This window comes from Narcine bancroftii, chromosome 9 (genome assembly GCF_036971445.1).
Source record: "Narcine bancroftii isolate sNarBan1 chromosome 9, sNarBan1.hap1, whole genome shotgun sequence".
NCBI lineage: Eukaryota > Metazoa > Chordata > Chondrichthyes > Torpediniformes > Narcinidae > Narcine > Narcine bancroftii.
In genome coordinates, this window is record NC_091477.1 from 74,110,899 (window position 1) to 74,132,727 (window position 21,829).

At 47.0% G+C, this 21,829-nt stretch overlaps 1 protein-coding gene across 15 annotated transcripts in view; it reads right to left on the reverse strand.

Moving 5' to 3' along the window:
• Positions 1 to 21,829, reverse strand: part of LOC138742284 (ephrin type-B receptor 1) — a 507,783-nt gene that overhangs the window by 451,141 nt on the left and 34,813 nt on the right. For 2 of the 15 annotated variants that reach the window (XM_069896470.1, XM_069896474.1), the window contains exon 1: positions 3,792 to 4,638. The exons of 11 other annotated variants lie outside the window; for them this stretch is intronic. The gene's annotated coding sequence lies outside the window, so the exon portion shown is untranslated. 2 more of the 15 variants (XM_069896468.1, XM_069896475.1) reach the window with 2 other exon arrangements.

The following is a 21,829-nucleotide window of genomic DNA, read 5'->3' on the forward strand; positions in this document are numbered from 1 at the left end:
CAGAACGCTCCAGGATGCTCCGACTAAAGTTGGAACGATGAGCAAAATTTTGAAAAGGAGAGGGCTTTTCATTTTTTTTTAAAAAAGAGTGGGCGACAACTCATTGAGGAAAGGAGAGGTCACAGGGTGCTCAAGGTAAGGTCAACGGTTTGGGGGTGGGGGGGAAATCAAGGAGATTGGTGGGGAGACGACAACAACACCTATTACAACCGGGTAGCTCCATGCACTTGGTTTAATTGAGCTTCCACATATAAGTAGTATGTCACAGGAAATGAGGGGATGGGGGCAGCAAAGAGGGCTGGTGTGGAGCAAATGGAAGAGAGGGCAGAAACCAGGGACCATAAGCAGAAGAGTGGAACTGATTTCAGGTGAGACCTCCTCATCGAGAGAGTGGCAGTACTGAGGAAGGACAGAGAACAATTGGAACACATTTTAGAGGAAACCAGGTAAGCGTGAAGGAAAAGAGAATGCAAGAATGCGTTGACAGATTTGTCAATCAAAGAGAGGCTCTTTGGAAGCCTTTGCTTCCGTTGAATGTTCCTGTTAACGGACCACCTCAGCTCTCTCTGCCAACAGCAGTGCAAACAGCGGAAGCAGAAAGAGTCCACAAACAGGCTGTTCAAAGGGTGTTGACATCCAGACGATGGTTAAAGTAAACATCACCAACTCGAATGACATAACTCACATTCAGTGGTCTTCCAGAAGTGGAGTTATGCAGAGCATTAAATGCCATGTCCACGATTAGTTGGTTTTGTTTACTTCCAGTACTGGCCTGCAGGAATAACGTCATTAGAGTTTGCTTATAACTATAGCCCTTACCAAAAAAATTGCAAAAGATTGAGTGAAATGTGAACATAGAATATTACTGTACAATACCAGCACTTCAGCCCACGATGTTGCGCTGTTGACCTATGTAAACTTACTCCACAGCAATCTAATCCTTCCCTACTTCACACCCATAGCCTTCTATTTCTCTTACACCAAGAGTCTTTTGAATGTCCCTATAGTACCGCCTGTCACAGCAAGGTATTCCAGGTACCCACTACTCTCCAAGGAAAAACCTTACCTCTGCCATCTCTCCTAAACTTTCCTCCGCTCACTTTAAACTAAGGGTCTCCAAAGTGGCCGATATCAACCCCCAGGGGTCGATAAATGCCACTGGGTTGGCATGCCACTGGAGGGGGGGGGGGGCGGGGGGAGAGAGGGAGAGGGGTGATAACGTAGGGGTGGGGTTAGATTTAAAATAGCACTTCTACACCACCCCTCCATCTAGCATGAAACTTTGTGTACCCCCACTGTCGTTGCCATAGAGCCTACACCCCCAAATAGAGGAAAATTAACATCCACTTCAAGGAAGTACCAGAGGGCTCAAAAGCCAGACCTCCGGCCACCTTACCCAGCACATCCCCCCCCTCCCCCCCACCTCCAGCACACCCTCAGGCAGCCACCACCCCATCCAGCCCTCCCCTACCAGTCCAACCCCCCCCTTCCATGCCTGGGGGGGGGAGGGTCGCTGATGGGCCATATAGTCCCTGAAGGGGTCAAAGGTCTAAAATGTTTGGGAAACCCTGCCTTAAACAGATGTCCTCTGGTACTTATTATTGTTGGCTGTCCATCCAACCTAAACCCCTCATAATCTTATACACCTCTATAATGTTACCTCTTATACTTTATGGCTCCAAAGAGAAAACTCCTCGTTTTGTCAACCTTACTTCACAAGATGCATTGTCCAATCCAGGGAATGTCCTGGTAAATCTCCTCTGAACCCTCTCCAAAGCATCCCCATCCTTCCTGCAACTCTACGCAATACTCCACATGTGTGCTAACCAGAATTTTATCGAGCTGTAACATTACCCCAGGGCTCTTGAACTCAATTCCCTGATTAATGAAGACCAAACTGCCATACCTCTTCATTAGCAGAGTGAGATAACTCTGAATCAGATCTAGAACAGCTTCCCATCAAAATAACCATACTGTATCACTCTCAGGGGGGTCTGAGGGAAAAAAAAGGACACCTACTGATGTGGAGAGAGAGAGAGAGAGAGAGAGAGAGAGAGAGCCACTGAGAGGTGGAGAGAGATGGAGGAGCAAAGGAACAAAGAGAGACAGGGAGATAAAGTGAGGAGCAGAGGCAGAGACAGAAACAGAGATGGAGAGAAAGAGATAGAGGAAAAAAAGAAAGAAGGAGCACATGACAGAGAGAAACAGAGTCAGAGACAGTAAGAGAGAGAACAGAGAAGGTACAGAAGTGATGGGAAGTGGGTGGGTTGCAGGAAGAAGTTGGACTAGAGGAGCACCAGAAGCAGGCAATGATGGACAGACAGACGATTCCATTCTCAATCTGTTTCCACTCTTCGACTCTCATTTCCCCCACTTTCTTTCCCCTGTCTTCTTCCCCACACCCACCTAACCGCCACATTGGTTCCATCTTGCCTCAATCTAACTTTCCTTAACAGTACGGTACATTACACCAATATTGTCACCCTATGCCAGGACAGGCAGCCTTTGCCTTACTTATCACTCCCTCCCTCCTCCTTGTGTGACTTATCTTCCTTCACCTGACCCATAAGAAGACACAGGAGTGGAATTAGGCCATTCAGCCCATCAAGTCTGCCCCACCATCCAATCATGACTGATTTAGTATTCCTTTTAACCCCATTCTCCTGCTTTCTCCCTGTATCCCTTGGTTCCCTCCCTAATCAAGAATGCATTGTTTCGAAAAATTCCATCACTTGATGTCCACAGCCGTCTGCAGCAACAAATCTACAGTTTCACTCCCCCCAACCCCCCGACTCTGGGTAAAGAAATTAAGAAGCCTAAAGCTGCCCTCAATACCCTGTGTAGATGACCAAAGCCTTATAACATTTCATCATTACGTCGCAGCTTTTATATTCTCTCCCTCTCAAAATGAATCCAAATACTGTACTTGCCTTCTTTACCTGCACTCTCACCTTTTTCCTGTTGCCTCTCTCTTTCTGTGGCATTTGTCAGTCATCCTTCCCCTTCACCCACACCCCCATTCCCGGGTTCACCAACCTCCTACTAGCCCCTATCCAATCCCCCCCCCCCCCAACCCCAACTCCATCCACATTCTCCTGGCTGTCTCTCCTCTCCAATCTCTGTCCCGATGAAGGGTTCCAGCTCGAAACATTGACCATTCTTTTTCTCCCACTACTGTTGCTCGGCCCACCGGGTTCTTCCAGCAGATTGTGTCTTACTCCAGATTCCAATGTCTGCAGTCTCCTGTGTGTCTCCATTTTAGACGTTGTTTAAACCTGATGGAATTATGATCTGGTGAGTGCATGCTCTGCGGAACTTGAGCCTGTGCAGTAACAGCTTTGGACTGTAGCTCCTTGCAGTGGAGTTGGGAACAATAACCTCGGTCTGTTCTGCCCCCTCTACACTTCACTGTTGGAATGGATCATAGCTCAAATGGTGCAATTCCTGGCACTCTCAGTGCTATCCAACTTATTCACTAAGCCACTACTAAAATTCAATAATGGACTGGGAATCAGCCAGGATGCAAGGACGAGGCACATGCTCCAAACAGTAAACAGAGCTCAGCTTTCACCAAATGGTTCAAATTGGGAAGTGTTGGCAGCATCGTAGCTCCTCAGACCCATGAGCAAAGTAGGCCACTCAGCCCTTCCAGCCAACTCCTCCGGTTAATCAATTTGCTCTTTCCTTTTCATCAATTGTTTTGGTGCTTCTCCTCCCTCAACAAAACTTTTGATGATTCGGGAGAGTCTGGGAAACCCCGAATGGGGGCCAGAGGCCAGTGCAATACACACCAATGTGCTGGAGAGACTTGGCCGGTCATGGGAAGTCGACTGCAACCAACGAACGGAGCTGGGCCCTTTGATAACTCGATTCAGCCAGAGTTCGGTGACCTTCCATGCAGCGGGTTGGGTGATCAAACCACCCTGGCCGTAAACCTAGAGCACTTAAGTTTTGCATTCTGTGGCCAAGGGGAACAATTCTCTTTTTTATGAAATCTCTTTCACACTTTTCCTTAATCTGTGAGACTCCAAGGGCACACAGGTATAATTTTCCTTCAGCAGGCCACCAGTCTGAGAGTGACATCCAAGGACCAGCAGACAAAGATGGTGAATGAAAGGCTGCCCTTCCATTTAATACGATCAAGGCTGATCTTTGCTTGTCTTTTGTGGCAATTCCCTGTCATTTTCAATTCCTCGATGTTTCAAATCCATCTTCCATTTCAATTCTTCAAATATACCAGGTTCTGCAGAAGGAATGTTCTCCTCATCTCTACCTTGATGACTGGCTCTGAATCTTGTCACTATGCCATCACGTTTGAAGCTCTCTCACTAGCAATAACATCTCAACATCTGCCACCATTCCCCTCACGACCACATCTCAATCAATAATGTCAGCCTTCATTCTTCTGAACTTGAGGCATTGGTGAAGTGGGACCTTCGAGGTCCTACAAGTCTACATATCAGAGAACCTTTCCTGGAGCCAGCACATCGAAGCAACCATGAAGGAGGCATATTAGCCCCTCTACTTTTTAAGGAATCTGGGAAGATTGGGCAGGTCATCGGACACTCCATCAATCTTCTTCTGCACGTGCCCTGTAAAAAGTACACTGACTGGATAAATCAATGGGTGGTTTGGAAACTTGAGTACCTAGGAACACAGAAGGTGGCAAACATAGCCACGTGCATCACAGGTATTTCCTGCCCATTGAAGACATCGATGTGAAGCGGTGCCTCACAAAGGCAACCAATGTCATAAAGGACCCCCATCACTCTGGTCACAACTACCTTAAGGCACAAGGTACAGAAGCCTCAAGTCTGGCACATCTAGGTTCAAGAACAGTTATTATCCAAGTTAGCAGACTCTAGAACCTCCATGGATTATTCTAATGTGAACCATAAACTTCTCCATCACAATCAAAAGATCTGTCTGCACAACTGAAACATCATTTACAACACAACTATAACTGTAAATAATGATCTATCCTTTATTATTTATCACCTCTTTTTGGTCTTGGATTTGTGCTGTTTACATTTTTACAACTGTAGTTGGTGGATCATATGTACTTGTTCAGCTGCTGCGAGTAAGAATTTGGGTGCATCTGTACGTTCCACTTGTGTATGTGACAATAAACTTTCATTGAAAACAGACCCAGCTGGTTTCGCCTCGCTTGATAACGCAACCCTCATGTCAAGTGAATCTCTGTGGTCCGCCTCCATCCTAGTACAGTACATCTCCGATTATCCGAAATTATCCTTAACCGAAAAGAGAGACAAAGACTCTGCAGTATCAAGGAGAGAAAGAATCGGCCCTCTTCCCCATTTGTTTTCTGGATTTGTGATCAGCTCAAATGTGATAATTTTTGCATGCAAGCATCAGTTGCCATAGAAATAACATCTTCTTCCTTCTTTGGCTCTTAATTCCAAACTAAAAAAATAACTAACTGGGTTAGCGATGACACTGGTTTCCAGGCACTGATTCTTCCTTCCCTAAACATTTCTTCATTGTTTTTTTAAAAAAACCAAAATGGACTGTACTGGGTTCCATTTAAGGTCATTCTTTGTTTGCTGGGCATTAGGTTTAGAGGAGGTATGAATAGAGGGAGGAAAATGGAATTAGAATCTTCCAGATGGTTTGTACGCCACTAAATAAGAACAGCTGAACCTACCACAGCAGGAGGAGCATGACGCCACTAGGCTCTCGCGTCCTTTATCAGACAGGTGTTCCCATCTCAAAGGACAACTGCACGCTGCATACAAAAGCTTGTTCTGTCCGAGAGGCACCCACTCTCCCAACCATCAGGAGGAGGGAATGGGAGAGAGTGGTTGGAAAAGAGAGGCTCGACGTGGAGCGGAGCAGCACAAATGCAACATTGCTGCACCCACTTAATGGAAACTCAGCTGGCTGGATTGGCCTCTATTTGGTCCTCTGCTATTTTAATTCTCCATCCGCTGATGGCGTATTAAATAGTGTGGCCTGACTGTCCATCCACCACCATCCGTTTTCCACTGCTCAGAATTGGAGCGATATTAGCGCTGATTGATAGTTTATGCTGACTCAAACCTTCCCATTTAGTGGTTTAGTGGACCTCAGCCCATCAAATCCATGCTGACCATCAAGCGCCCATTTCCACTTATCCCACTTTATTCTCCTGCCTTAGACTCTACTACTCACCTAGACACAAGTGGCAATTTACAGAGATCAAACCATAGTTTTTTTTAAATGTAGGTGGAAATGAGAGAACATGCAAACTCCACATGGAGAGCATGAAGCCAGACCACTGGAGCTGAGGCAGCACTATCTCTGCAAGGAATAAAAGCTGTTATAAATGGCACAGAGATAAGCAGTCATGTGGAACACAGACCTGATAGCATGGAACTGATCTCATTAATCTATGCTGGTGATCATGCCCGACACCTCCCTGCACCCTACCGATTCAAACTTCGCCAATGCAATCCTCTTTTCCAATTCTTCCAGTGGGACTATCTGGAATGAAGTGGAGCAGTGACAAGGCAGATGGTGCACTTGCCTCCCCGTTCCAGTGACTATGGTTCGATCCTGACCTCCCCAAGTCCGTGGGGAGTTGGCACATTCTCCCTGTGACTGTGTGTGGTCTCCCCAACTCCTGTTTCCTGACAGACCGCTAAGGTGTGCAGGCTGGTCAATTGGTCGCCATCAATTGGTTCTTTACCACAGCTATCCAATAGGGGCAAAGGAAAACTAATGGACCTGTTAGAAAAAATGTCAAAGGGGGAAAAAAAGGTATAGGGAAAGGGACCAATGGCATTGCTCTGATGGGTGCCCGCATGGGCCCAGTGGGCTGAATGGCCTCCCTGTGTTGTAATAAGCAAATTGACTCCACAAGGAACTCTATCTTTCCTAACTTTTGTCATTATCTTGTTTTATTGATTCTCACCATTCCCTCTCAAGTGAGGACAGAAGATGAAGAAGGCCCAGAAAGAAATGGGAGGACAACTCTAGTACCTTGCAGGAACTAGAAGTAACCGTGGAGCCTACCACTACCTCGACTTTCTAAGGAGTCTGAGGAGACTTGGCATGTCGTCGGATACTCTATCAAAAATGTGGAAAGTCTACTGACTGGTTACATCACTGTCTGATTTGGGGATTCGGGTGCCCAGGAACATAGAAGGCGGCAGAAGGAAGCAAACGTGGCCAGGTCCATCACAGGCTCCAACCTCCCATCCATTCAATACATCGATGCAAGCACTGCCTCAAGATGGCAGCCAATATCGTAAAGGACCCTGGTCACAACCTCATCTCACTGCTGCCTTCGGGCAGAAGATATGGAAGCATGAAGACCAGCACCTTTAGATTCAAGATCCCTTTCTTTCCAACAGCCATCAGGGTCTTGAACCTCTCATTGTTACACTAATCAGAAACTGCTCTGGCACCACAAAAGGACCGTCCACACCATGGCCAAATAATTTTTTATATATAATTATTGATTATCTTTCATATTTATTGTCTTTTTTAATCAATTAGTATGCTTTTTTTCCAAACAATGTATCTGTTTGCTGTAGAATTTTAGTGCACGTGTACATTGTTATTGACAGTAAACTCATTCATTAGCTTAACCAGCTACAAGAAGAGGGAAGATTGGAGGAAATGAGAACTTACAGCACTCAACACCTTCACCTCATCCAGTACATGTCGAAGCACAACCTCCAGACAACCAAACCGATCAATTCTATCCCCAGGTTTCAACAAACCCCGCTGTAAATACTGTATGTAGTGAGTCAGGCAGAATCTAGTGTGAAGCGCAGAGTGAATGTTCCTGAAAGTTAAAGAGGAGATAGAGCTGTCCTTTACATCTTAAGATGCTGACAAAAAGGGGGTACAGAAGATGAGTGGATCTTGTAGGAAATTTAGGAAAGTTAGAGATTTTTGTAGATTTTAGACCTGGGTCTGTGGAACGAGCTTCCAGGGGAAGTTGAGAGACTAGGACAGTTGCAGCTTTTAAAAGACATTGAAGACAGGTAACATGGACAGGAAACATTTGTCGCGACATGGGACGAATGAGGGAAATGGGACTCGCGCAGGTGGGCAACTTGGTGAGCCAAAGAGTTGGATTCCACGCTGCACGGCTGCGATTCCCCTGCCTTCCCCCATTTCACAGCCCTTCCCTTCCACGCTGCAATTCCCCTGCCTTCCCCCATTTCAAAGGCCTTCCCTTCCATCAGAACATTACGTTTGGAAAAAAAAGAGGAGCAGGAGTTAGCCATCTGGTCCATCGAGCCAGCTCCACTGTTCAATACTGGCTCACCTGGCTGTGGATTCAGCTTCGGATCTGGGAGCTTATGTTCACTGCTGGAATGGACAGGAGACCGCGCAGCTGCAGTTTGTGGGAGAGCAGGAGGCAAATCCATGGACATCCCGTGTCTCCAAAGGGATTGTCTTCCACTTCTTTCCTAATAGTGGTGGGGGCGCCGACTAGCGCTGCCTCTTTGCAGGTAAAAGTTGGCAGATTTCGTGCATCATCACATTTTGTGTATTAATGCACGACAATAAAGGAACCTTGAATTTTGAAAGCATCTCCAAATCAGGCAACATGTCTGTGAATCTCTTCTGCACTCTCTCCAGCGTAATATCATCCTTCCTGCAGTGTGGGGACCATAATACAATCTTTGGACGTCGAGGAGGGGTTTATCTGAAATTTTCCATGCAAGAAGCGAATGCACGAGAAACTAGGACAAGCTCTCCCACCGAGCCAAGCTCACATCTGACAGACTGAACACACGCAAGCCAGCCAAACGCAAGGGCTGGATCAATTATTGGAAAGTATTCAGAGGGGCTGAGAAATTGGCATTAATCAGGAAAGACCAATCAAAGGAAGCATGTATTCAAGAAAAGGTCGCATCTGACCAATGCACACGGACGCTTCGAAGAGATTAAAATTGTCAATGTGGGTTGCGCATTTGAAAGCCTGCATGGACTTTAGCCAGGTTTTTGACAAAACTGATCAAAGTGAAAGCTCATGGGATTCAAAGCTGCATTTGGCTTAACTAATGGGAAGAGTTGGTTCCTCAGCTGTGGGGGAAAGAGGTGGGAAGATGTCAAGAGCTTTTGAAGGTATACATCAGTAACCTAGACAAGTGCTGTAATTGAGGAGTTTATGGTTAATGATCCCAGAACTGGCCATCTGCCTTGATGCTGGTGAAAGACTGTGGGAAGATATCAATCCCGCTGGCACGGTGCAGTGACACCATGGACTGGGGATGTCTCAGAGGACCAAGACCTGGTGGGGAAGGGTGGCAGTTGGCTGCAAGTCAGGTTGGGTGGGGAAGGAGGTTTGAAAATACCGGGTTGTTGGTTTGATCAAAGTATAGGTCAGTGGTTCTCAACCTTTCCCCCCCCCACCCACATACAACCTTAAGTAAACCCTTACTAACCACAGGGTACCTGCAGAATCCAATGATGGTTATTAAGGGATTGTTTAAACTGGCATTTGACTGGGGGAAAAAAGGTAGAGAATCACTGGTTTAGGGGGGAGAGGTAGGTGCAACACCATTGGAACATTCAAAAGATTAGGCAGATGGGTTCAAGAAAAATAGAGAGTTAAGGGCGTGAGGTTGGGAAGGGATAGACTGATGTAAAATAGGTTATTACAGGTTGGCACAACATGGTGACCCAAAGGGGGTGTATTGTGCAAGGCAGGTTTTCAGTGCCAGCTTCAACTAAGTGAGACGTACTGAGGTACAACCCTGATGAAACTGGAGGTAAGTCTCCTCAAAGAGGGCAGAGAGAACTGCTGGAGGGGTCCTCCCGTCGACAAATAGCTCAGGTTACAGAGGTAGCATCCAGCTTCACTTGCACATTCCATTCATCAGCGCCTCGGATGTGCAGAGCACCAGGAATTTAGTCCAATGCTCCACAAATCTCCAATCTCTTCCACTAAACATTGTTCTCCAGAACTCACTTCACATCAGCACAACACTGACATTCTGAAGCCAAGAGCTCTCTTATTCCTTGCGAAAGTTACTCTCCATAATTAGCAACATTAATATGTGAAAGCAACTCTGCTTCGACCACTCAAGTTAATATTCTGAGAATCTGTATTTTTGGACTGATCCCATGCTAAATTTGGCAGGACCTCCATAAACTGAAAGCTCCCAGAGGATCCAAAAGCTTTGATTTCAAAGCATTTCTTAATGTGATATATTGTTCCACATGAAGTAATTTAGTTACAGCATTACCATGCTCAACAGTCAATACAAACATTAACAAGGGCCGCAAGTCCTGTTGCATAGTTCTTGTTCTGGAGTAACCCCCAGCCTTTACTTTCACCCTTTATCCCCTAGCCAAATTATTCAGCTCAACGGAAGAAACAAGTTGAGGGGTCCTGAGACACTCCCAAAGATTTCTGAAAAAAATGTGAATGGGTGCTTCCAGCCCCACCACTCAGACTTGAACAAGAACGTCTGCAGTTCCTGGGGTCGAGGACAATACACAAATGTCCTGGAGAAACTTGGAAAGTCACGCAGCATCCTGGATGCTACCTCACTCGCTGGGTTTCTCCCGCACCTTTGTGGGTTGCCAACACTTGTCGATCGGACTTCCTGTATCCATTCTATGGAGGACCAAGGATTGAGGGTTTTTAATCTCGAGCTCTGCCACTTTCAGCTCACATCAACATCATCACGAGTCTTTCCCAACTGCGCTTGTTTACGTGTGGTCAGTGTGCATTATTGCTTGCTCTTCCCACAGATATCCCCTCCAAAAAAAATTACAGTACTATAATTTATGTTTGCCGATTTTCAAGCTCAAATTCCCCTGTTGAATACACCAGTAAAACTCTGTTAATCTGGCAAGCACAGATTAACTGGTTTTCCCAATCATTGGATGATGTTCAATTAACACTCCAACAAATTTTAATTCACTATTTTTTTTTAAGAAGTTGAATAGGAGAATAATAACTTTGCCAGTGATCCTGATAAATTGAGGGAGTGCAGCAAACATAACCAAGGGATTTGAAATGGAGCCCAGGGACCGAGGGCCTGGTGAGTGATGGGAATGGGGCCCTGGTGAATGGGCTCAGGAACCAGGGTCCATGTGGGTGGGAACCATAGAGCACAGCAGAGTTATGGATCAGAGGTCAATCTACAGGACCATAAGAGTGGCAGAGAGGATCACAGGAGTCTTCCTTTCCCCCATCCCGATTGACAGGATCTACAAGGATCATTGTCTGAACAAGGCATGCACAATTCATTGAGAAGCCTTTCCACTCTGAACATAGCATCTTCCAACTGCTTCCATAACGTCACCAGGCTGAGGAACAGCTCCCCACCCACCCCCATGGGCAGTGAGGATGCTGAATGACCAAAAGGAACTGCTCTCACTAACGATCCACAACTCTCAAATACATTAAATAATATTTATTTATATAGGAATACTTGTCCTGCATATGTATTGTTTGTCTGTATGTGCATAACGTCTGGTTGTATGTCTACGTATTTTGACCAAGGACCGGAGAAGGGTTACGTCGGGCTGTCCTTGTGCAATCAGATGACAATAAACTGGACTACAGCAAAGAAACATGCCCTTCGAGTCTGAGCTATTATTCTGCCTCGTCCCAATGGCCGGGACCATATCCCTCCATCCCATCCATATCCCTATCCAAATTTTTCTTAAATATGAAAATTGAGCCTTCATTTACCAATTCAGTTGGCAGCTCGTTCTACATTATCTGCGTGAAGAAATTACCCATAATCTTCCCTTTGAACTCTCCCCTTTCACCCTTGACTCTTGTCCTCTAATTTTTCATCTCTCCTGACCTCAGTAGAAAAAGTTGGCTTGCATTTACTTTATCCACACCCATCATTATTTTGTATACCTCCATTAAATCTCCCCTCATTATTCGACACTCCAGGCAATACAATTTTAAACTCTCCCTCCAACTCATCAGCTCCTCAAATCTTTGCAATATCCTTGTAAATCTTCTCTGCAATCTTTCAAACTTATTGATATCCTATGCATGATCCAAACTGCACACAATACTCCAAATATGGCCTCACCAATGTCTTTTGGGAACTTGGAGCCCCTGTAAGTGGAAGTAGAGGAATTTGGGGTGCCAGTGAGTGGTGTGTGGGCTCAAGAACCAGGGTCCAAGAGTGGAGGTGTGGGAACTCAGAGCCCCGATGAACAGGGCCAGTCGTCCAGTCGGGAGACTTGTGTTGTGCCCGGTCTCTGCTGGCGACAAGGATGTCGTCCAGGTAAATGAATACAAAATTCAAATCCCCGCCCACTGTGTTCATGAGGCGCTGGAAGGTCTGGGCAGCGCTCTTGGGACCGAACAGCATCCGTAGGAACTCTAATAAGCTGAAGGGGTTGATGATGGCCGTTTTGTGTATGTCCTCAGGGTGCATCAGCATTTGCTGATACCCACGTACCAGGTCGACCTTGGAGAATACCCTCGCGCCATGCAGATTGGCCTAAAGTCCTGGATGGGAGGGATCGGATAATGGTCAGGTACTGTCGTGTCATTAAGCTGTCGATAATCTCTGCAGGGACGCTGGAGGCTTTCGGCACCAGGTGGAGTGGTGAGGCCCAAGGACTGTCGGAGCGTTGAATGATCCCCAGCACCTGCAGATGCGAGAACTCTTCCTTCGCTATCTGGAGCATATCCGGCGGGAGGGGGCGTACTTGGCATGGACTGGCGGTCCTTGGGTGGGGATGTAATGAAACACCCCATGGCGTGGTGAGGTGGTGGAGAACTGCGACTTGAGGAGGGACAGGAAGTCATCCAGGATACGCTGAAACTCGTCCTTGGGCATGCTGACCGTGGCCATCTGCAGCTGCTCTGTGCGGGAGGCGTTGAGGCAAATGGATTGGAAGGTATGGGCACCTACCAGTCGCCTACCTCAAATGTCGACCAGGAGTCCGTAGGCGAGGAGGAAATCAACATCCAGGAAGGCAGTTGGAAGGGACGAAATGGTGAACCTCCACGAGAACTTCCGCTGGCTGATCTGGAAGTGGACGGTCTTGTCTCCATATGTTCGGATCTTGTCGAATCGGCTGCACGGAGTGCAGGTCCTCGAGGCCGGTTCCAGGACTCGATGGCTGTGGCCGGGATGATCTTGATCTGGGCCCCGGTGACGACGAGGAAGCTTCGGCCACTGACTGAATACCACAGGTAGAGAAGGCTGTATTCTTGGCCAGCCGCCACAGCCATTAACAACGGCTGGCCTGCTCATTTCCCTGGAACGAGCAGGACTGACGACACTTCCAAGCCTTGGCCCCCCAGCGCTGGTGGAAGAAGCAGGGGCCTGAAGTGGATGACTTGCTTCTGGCTATGCTCTTTGAGGTCCCTGCAGGGGCCGGGTGTTCCACCGCAGCGCTAGAGGAAGGCTTGGCATGGTCATGCCCGTGACTCATAACCTGCTGGACTGCTGAGCCCTCCGGGAATCGTTCGAGCTATAGCTCCTGAGCCTTTTGAGCGACCTTCCTAGGGTTGAAGTTCTCCTGGGACAGTAACAGCCGAAAGTCTTCAGGCAGATGGTCGAGGAAGATACGCTTGAAAAGTGGGCAGGTGGTGTAATCGCCTGTGAGCACGAGGATCTCGTCCATCAACTCGATTGGAGTTCTGTCCCCCAAGACGTCAAGGCGCAGCATCCAAGTGGCACGCTGGCACCTGGAGAGGCCAAGGGAGCGGTGAGCACCCGCTTGATGCTCCTGTACTCATCTTCCGCGGGTGGGTGCTGAACAAGGTGCAGCACTCATTTGGCGGTGGCCTGGTCCATGGTAAAACTTGGTCGAATCCGATTAAATATGGTGGAGGTGAAACTGAGCCTTTGCGTGGCTGAACCAGGTCTCCGGCTCCTGAACCCAGAAGTCAAGAAGCTTGATGGCTATAGTGTTGATCGAAGGGTCGTTCATGTTGGATTCAAATATATTTGAACCTGTCGGGGTGACCAATTGTAGCGGCGGCTACATTGCTAACTGAAGGATCACACAACCAGACAGGTTGAGTTCAGTGAGCAAAACTGATTTATTGAAGGCTGCCTGGCTGGTCTTATACTCCCAGCCTGGACGTGGCTGAGAACTGCACTAGAGGGCCTCGACGTCACCGGAGCGTCACGTGGGTCCCCCAGCACGGGCTTCTGAGCTGCTATTTTGGCCGGCTGCACCGCCGTGTGCATGATAAGCGGGGCCGGTTTGCCTGCCTAATGGCGTACCGCCACAATTTATTAACAACCCGTCAGAAATAGTGCCTCATTAGTTCCTCATAGATACCAACTCTCATCAAGGAATATTCAGGGAGATCATAAAAAAAATCAGCCAGTGTCAAGTTTTAAAAGAGAGTCGGGAAAGCGGGCTGTGTGTATGTAATAGGAGAACAACACCCCCCACCTCCCCCGCATTTCATGAACAGTGTTCTCTATCCACTTGGTTGACAGTTTCATTGAAATAAAAGGAACAAGCAATAAAGGCAAAAGAAATAGTGGCCACTCAGCTGACAGAAACCCACACACAGGTTGATGCTAAAATTCCCATTATTTCCCTTCCAGCCTGTACACAAGCTGGATGCCCCTCACCTCATTGCTGGCTGCATTACATTGTGCTTTACAAATTCATGGAAAGTGCTGTACTCTGTAAATGCAAGCTCTTCCTTGGTCCTATAAAAATGCTTCTTGTCACAGATATTATATTTCATAGGCACAGAAATTCTTGCTTGCTAAAGCCAAAAAGACATTTTTTAAAGAAAACCTGTCAAACTATTTGAATTAAATATAGCCCAGCCAGCATCCCTGGGGTGGGGGGGGGGGTGTGAGGCATTCAGCCTTACACGGAAGTGCTGTTGCGCCTTCTCGACAAAGGAGGAGATGTTGCGGTCAAGGAGAGGTCACTTCTTAAGTGGACGCCGAGGAAATTGGTGCTACTGAGTTATCAAGATGTAGTGGAGGATGAAATCCACGATCATCTCCTTCGTCTTATCCACGTTGAGACTGGGTTGTTATTTTTGCACCATTTCATGAGATTTTCCACCTCTGGTATTTCATCTCATTGCTGCTGACAAGGGCAATTACTGTCGTGTCATCTGCAAACTTGAGAACACTGCTGGAGATAGGATCTGGCAATACAGTCATGGGTTAGTAGCGTGAACAGAACAGGGTGAGCACCCGGTCCTGAGGTGCGCCAGTCGTCTGCGTAATAGTGCTCAACGTTTTGCTTCCAACCTGGACAAATTGTTCTTTCTGACAGGAAGTCCAGGATCCAGTTACAGAGAGGGGTGTTGAGTCCCAGTGACGACAGCTTCTCCACCAGCTTGAGGTACGATTACATTAAATGCTGAGCTGGTGTCAATGAACAATAGCCTGGCATATGAGGCATCATTATCAAGGTGGGTCAGGATGGAGTGGAGGAACAAGGCTATAGCATTGTCAGTGGAACAGTTCCCTCTGTAGCTGAATTGAAATGGGTCCAGTGTGCTTTGATACGTTACGTCAGACACTCGAAGCATTTCATAATAGTGGAGGTCGGTGCCACTGGATGGTAGTCATTGATCCTGTTACTGTCACCCTCTGTGGTACCAGGATGACAGTGGTTGCTATATATGGATTATGGAGGAACACCTAGTCTCTCTGTCTGGAACATTGTGGATTGCAGATGGTCACATGTCCTCCCTGTCTGAAACTTATTTGGAAGTCACAGCACCTGCCAATCAAGGTTGGACTCCGGCCACCCGTTAGTGCACACCTTACCGTTGGTTCATCTAAATGACTGTGTCATTATTGGCCAGATGCCCAGCTCAGAACAGTATAAAACATTGATGCACACCACATTTCTTTCTCTCTGCCCCGTGGTCCAAGCCCCAGATATCGCTCCATGCCAGTTCGCCACTGTGGACATCGCTGCAAGTGTCGTGGGTAAGGTGTGCACTACACTTAAGTTGAGCCATAATACTGCAATAGCTCAGTACCTGCAGAGAGCCACCACTCTCCCCCTCCCCCCACCCCCAACAGCACAAGGAGCCAGGAATGTTTGAAAGTCCCTGCTTGTAGAGTGTATTATTGTGTGAGAGAGTGTAGAAGATAGGCAGCCACTGGTATCGGAGTTCAACCTGGGTCTGAATGAATGTCTATGTAGTTGTTTAGTAATAAAGCAATTAAGTATCTTTTGACATGCTCCCCTGTTCGTCTCCTGTGTGTTCAATAAAGTTGCCTGTGTTTGTAACACGTGTTCAGACTCGTCTCTCTATGAACCCACCAAACCCGATACTCTTCCAAACACAACAACTGATGGCTCAAAGCATTTCATACTAGTGGAAGTCAGTGCCACTGTGTGGCAGTCATTGAAGCCTGTTACTGTCACCCTCTGTGGTACTGGAATGATGGTGGCTGACTGGAAACCCATGGGGACAATGGAGTACTGCAGTGATGTGTTGAAGCTGTCCGTAAGGGTTTCTGTCAGTTGGTCTGCACAGTCCTTCAGCACCCAGCCAGATAGGCTGTATGGTCCCACTGCCTTGCGAGTTCAGTCAGGAGAGAATTCACCTCACTTTAGCTAGGCAAGTGGCCTGTTCTTAAGGGGGTTAGGGGGGAGAAAGACAAACCTATCTTTGGCGTCAGCCCATTTTTCTTGTTGAACCGTGCAAAGATGATGCTCATCATCTTCGACACACAAGGTTGTCTGTTACAGATTTGATCCCTTGCCACATGCACCTCGTCACCGGTATCATACAGCTGTCTATGAACCCTTGGTACATAACCACACTTTGCCTTCTAGATTGTACAGGAGAGTTCAGCCCTGGCTTCAACTTGTCTGCAGTCCTGCAGGCTGCATCTTGAGCTCTGAGAAGTGCACAGACCACCCTGTCCACCCATGGTTTCTGGTCAGCCTTTGTGTAGCCTTTGATTTCCATGACATCTTCACAGCACTTGCTAATGTACCCTGTTACTGAGCTGGCTTCCACGGTCATTGTAGATGGCTGCCTTCCTGAAACAGCTCCAGTCTGTGGTTTCAAAGCAGTCCTGTAATGTTGCTGTGCACCAACCACCAACCACCCCCCCCCCACCAAAACCCCCCCCTCACACCCCCCCCCCCCGCAACTGTCCAGCCACTCCTCGATCTCCCCATGAACTGACTTCATTTTTCCAGCAGTCCAAATGCCGCTGGAGGTGCTAGTCTTTTTGGCCTGAGTTTCTGCCTGAAGGTAGCAGTGAGACGAGGTTGTGACCAGAGTAATGGGGGTCCTTTATGATGTTGGCTGCCTTCTTGATACAGCGCTTCGCAGATGTCTTCAATGGATGGGATGTCGGTACCAGTGATGAACCTGACTACGTTCGCTACCTTCTGCATTTCTGAGCACTGGAGTTAGCAATGAAGCCAGCTACGGTTACTGAGCTGCCTTAACCTTGGCCTGCACTGGGGGGGCTACAATAAAAAGTTGGTCCTGGCATTGTACTTTACTCTCCTCCCAGTAGTGGTAGTGGATAATTGTCTGTCAGGTTGGAGGCCGGTGACCAGTGGTGTGCCTCAAGGATCTGTATTGGGCCCATTGTTGTTCGTTATATATATTAATGATCTTGATGATGGGGTGGTGAATTGGATTAGTAAATATGCAGACGATACTAAGATAGGTGGAATAGTGGATAATGAAGAAGGTTTTCAAGTTTTGCAGAGGGATTTGGGCTGCTTAGAAAAGTGGGCTGAAAAATGGCAGATGGAATTTAATGCTGATAAGTGTGAGGTGCTTCATTTTGGTAAGAAGAATCAGAATAGGACATACGTGGTAAATGGGAGAGCATTGAGGAATACAGAAGAGCAGAAAGATTTAGGAGTAATGGTACATCGTTCCCTGAAGGTAGAAACTCACGTGAATAGGGTGGTGAAGAAGGCTTTTAGTATGCTGGCCTTTATCAATCATTGCATGGAATATAGGAGTTGGGAGGTGATGTTGAGATTGTATAAGACGTTGGTGCGGCCTAATTTGGAGTTCTGTGTGCAGTTCTGGTCACCTAATTATAGGAAGGATATAAACAGAGTGGAGAGAGTGCAGAGAAGGTTTACCAGAATGTTACCTGGGTTTAAGCATCTAGAGTATGGGGAGAGATTGGACAGATTGGGTCTTTATTCTTTGGAGCGTAGAAGGTTGAGAGGGGATTTGATAGAAGTATTTAAGATTATGAATGGGATAGACAGAGTGGATGTGGATAGACTATTTCCGTTAAGAGGAGGAAAGATTAAAACAAGAGGACATGAGTTAAGAATTAAGGGGCAGAGGTTTAGAGGTAACATGAGGGGGAACTTCTTTACTCAGAGAGTGGTAGCCGTGTGGAATCATCTTCCGGGAGAAATAGTGGCGGCGGAGTCAATTGTATTATTTAAGAAAAGGTTGGGCAGGTATATGGATGAGAAGAAGATGGAGGGTTATGGGCATTGTGCAGGGAGGTGGGACTAGAAAGGGGTGTTTGGTTCGGTGCAGACTAGAAGGGCCTAATGGCCTGTTTCCGTGCTGTAATTGTTATGTTATGTTATATCATTGCCAGCCACCTGTAGACTCCACCCAGACACATGCACTCACCTTCCCCTCTGGCTACAGGCCAAACACTACATGCCTTAACAGAGCCCTAATGTGTGTGTGTAATCTCCTGCAGACATTACAGCTGCAGTCTCTTCCCCACCCAGTCAAACCCCGTGTCTATATCAGATGCACGGTCAAATTACCATGAGTAAATTGGAGCCATGGATCTCACAGATTAACTGTAAATCCACATCCCCACATTAAAGTGGCAGAACTCTCTCCTCGACTTTGCGTTCGGTGCACGGTGTGGCCTCTCTACATCAGTGCGACCAAGCGCAGATTGAGGACTGCTTCGCCAAATACCTTTGCTCTGTGTGTCGGTCAAAACTCCAGATTCCTGCGACTCATCATTTCAACTCCCCCAACCATTCCTACAGTGCCCAGTCAGTCCTCTGCCCCATCCAGTGTCAGGGTGAGACCAAACATAAATTTGAGGAAGAACACATATTCCTCCTAGACAACCTTAGACCTAACTAATGAATGTGTATTTTATTAATCCCTGACCTTTACCCCATCCAATTCCACTGTTTGCATCTCTACTCTATGGTTTTCTCTGACTTTTCTCCCCCTTCCTGGTCTCATCCTTTACCTGTCTCTTCCCCTCCCGTACCTTTTGCCCATGCCCCATCATGTCTGGGGCCCTGCCCCAGCTTCCTTATGCATTCAACTTTCCCTGATTCATCTGAGTCTTGTTAAAGGGTCCCAACCCACGATGTTGACTGAGCATTTCTACCAGTGGGTGCTCTCTGACCTGCCGAGGTCCTCCAGCAATTCTTCTGCTGCTCAAGATTTCAGCTTCTACAGCTTAGAACATATAGGCCCTTCAGCACCACCCACAACTCCTCCAACTTTCATATCATGCACAAATTTACTGACCCATCCTTCCACCTCTTCATCGGGGTCGTTTATAAAGATCACGAAGAGCAGGGGGGGTCCCAGAACAGATCCTTGCAGAACTCCACTAGTCATTTATCCTCTCTGGGTTATGCTTTTGTGACACCTCTCATCAGCCTCATTACATCCCAAAAAAATCCTTGTTAAAAGGAGTGATACGATCTGCTGGAGGAAGTCAGCAGGTCAAGCAACATCCGTGGGAACAAAAGAAAAGGTGACACTTTTGGGGAGTGTTCTGATCCATTCTTCTATTCCCGCAGATGCTGCTTGACCCGCCGAGTTCCTCCAGCAGATTGGTGCTCGAGCTTCCACCATCTGCAGTTTCCCGAGTGTAAGTATTGGGCACATGAAATGCTAGAAGGGGGCCCAGCATTGCCCAGGAAGGGCCTGAGCACTGAGGCAGACCTGGTGTTGCTGTTCTGATTTACGCTGCCTGCCCCTTGCCTGTCAGGTGGCCAGAGCTCTGAGACAGGCTTATCACTGCTGTCTGGGTCTTGCTACCTGCTCCTTGCACGACTGGACCTCTGCTGTCTCTTGCTTTCTCCAACTCTTTGGGCTTGTGAAGAGCTTCTGCCAATGTTTCTTCACTTTTTTTTTGACCCAGATTGAACTGGGTTTGACCACTTATTCCGAATGTACATTGATGCATAGTGCTGTAACTAATTGAGGTGTCCCTGGTGCAAGTTCAATTCTTTTGAACTTCATATGTCTTAAGGTGAAATTCAATGTGGTCATGACATTCAACATCAAATGTTACCACAATTATCATAAACACTAATGCAAGTCAATACTAGTAAATGCTTGTATGATAAACAGTAATGCAAGTCAGTGTAAGCTGGTCAAAAAGCCCTTTTTAAACTTAATATGAACTTAAATGTTAAATTCAATGTGGTCATGACATTCAGCATCAAATGTTACCCCTCCTTGGACATTTCTGAGCGCTTCATATTGATTTGCATGAAGACCAGATAAATAAACTGGCATATATGCACAAATACATTTTAGATGTACAGTTATGATTTATGGCAGATTAAAATTGCTGTGCCCCAAACCCATTTTGAGATTGACCACTACCTTGAAGTTGCCCCACAGCTACTGCAGGATACCACATTGGCCCTGCTAAAATAGGCTTCATCGCTAGGGTACTGGTGAGCACAACACTATTGACCCAGGATCGAATCGGCCACTGTAAAGAGATTTTGTACGTTCTCCCTGTGACCTGCGTGGCTTCTCCCCACCCCTGCACCGCAAGTACTCCAGTTTCCTCCCACCCCTCAAAACACAAGGCTAATTGGGCAGCATGGGTTTCAAGGGCCAGATGATGACAGTGGTCAGCGAACCTGCACATTTTTTTTTAATGAAGTTGGAAGAAACTGGAGCACATGGTAGAAACAGGGAAAACATGGAGGCTCCACACAGACAGCACCAGAGGTCAGGATCAAACTGGTGTCTCTGGAGTTGTGGGACAGCCCACTGTATCATGCCAGACCACAGATTGGTTGCACTGATCCCCAACCAATACACAGTTATCCTAAAAGTTTTCTGTGCCTTGTAAAGTTTAGAGGTGATGTTTTGCTAGATGAAAATTGGACTTCATCCAATTTTAACATTTAAGATTCTGGACTGCGTGCAGGTCAGTAGGACTAGGCAAAAAAAAAAATGGTTCAGCAGAGACAAGAAGGGTTGAAGGGGTCTGTTTCTGTCCTGTAATGTTCTATGGTGAAAGGGACACTAAAGTGGCCTGAAGATACACCCACAATCATGGTCAAAGGTCTTGGATCCAACAAAGAACCACACAATACCACAGCAGCCTGGAGTGGCAGCAAAGGCAAGACAAAGCAAAGATTAACTCACAAAATACTGGTAAAATTAAACAAACGTTTCTGGCCTACAGGAAGCAAAGAATCCCAAGGCTGTATGTGATGTGAAGTATGTACCCTGACAACAAATCAGAACTTTGAATGAAATTACACCCAACCCATTCAAGTTGATGTTCAATGTGAGTTTATTGTCATAAGTACAGTGCACACACACACTACAATTCTTGCTTGATGTAGCCAATCAGGGATGCAAGATTCAACCAACAATGGTAAAAAAATTTAAATTACCACAGACACGAGACGGAAAATAAAATTCAAAGGATAGATAAATAACTGTTCAGTTGCAAGTAGGGAAGGGGGGGGCGCGCGCGCACTGAGGGCGGGGCGCGCGTAGAGGAAGAAGCGGTGGAGGATGAACTCAGGCTAACAGGTAAGAGGCATTAGGTGATACAGGTGGGACAGTAGAAGAGAAAGCTAAGAAGTGATGAAGAGAGAGTCAAGTGCAGCTCTCTAATAGGAGGAGGAGGGAAGAGGGTGGGGAGCTGGAGGAAGGGAAACAGAGGTGTGATGGAAAAAA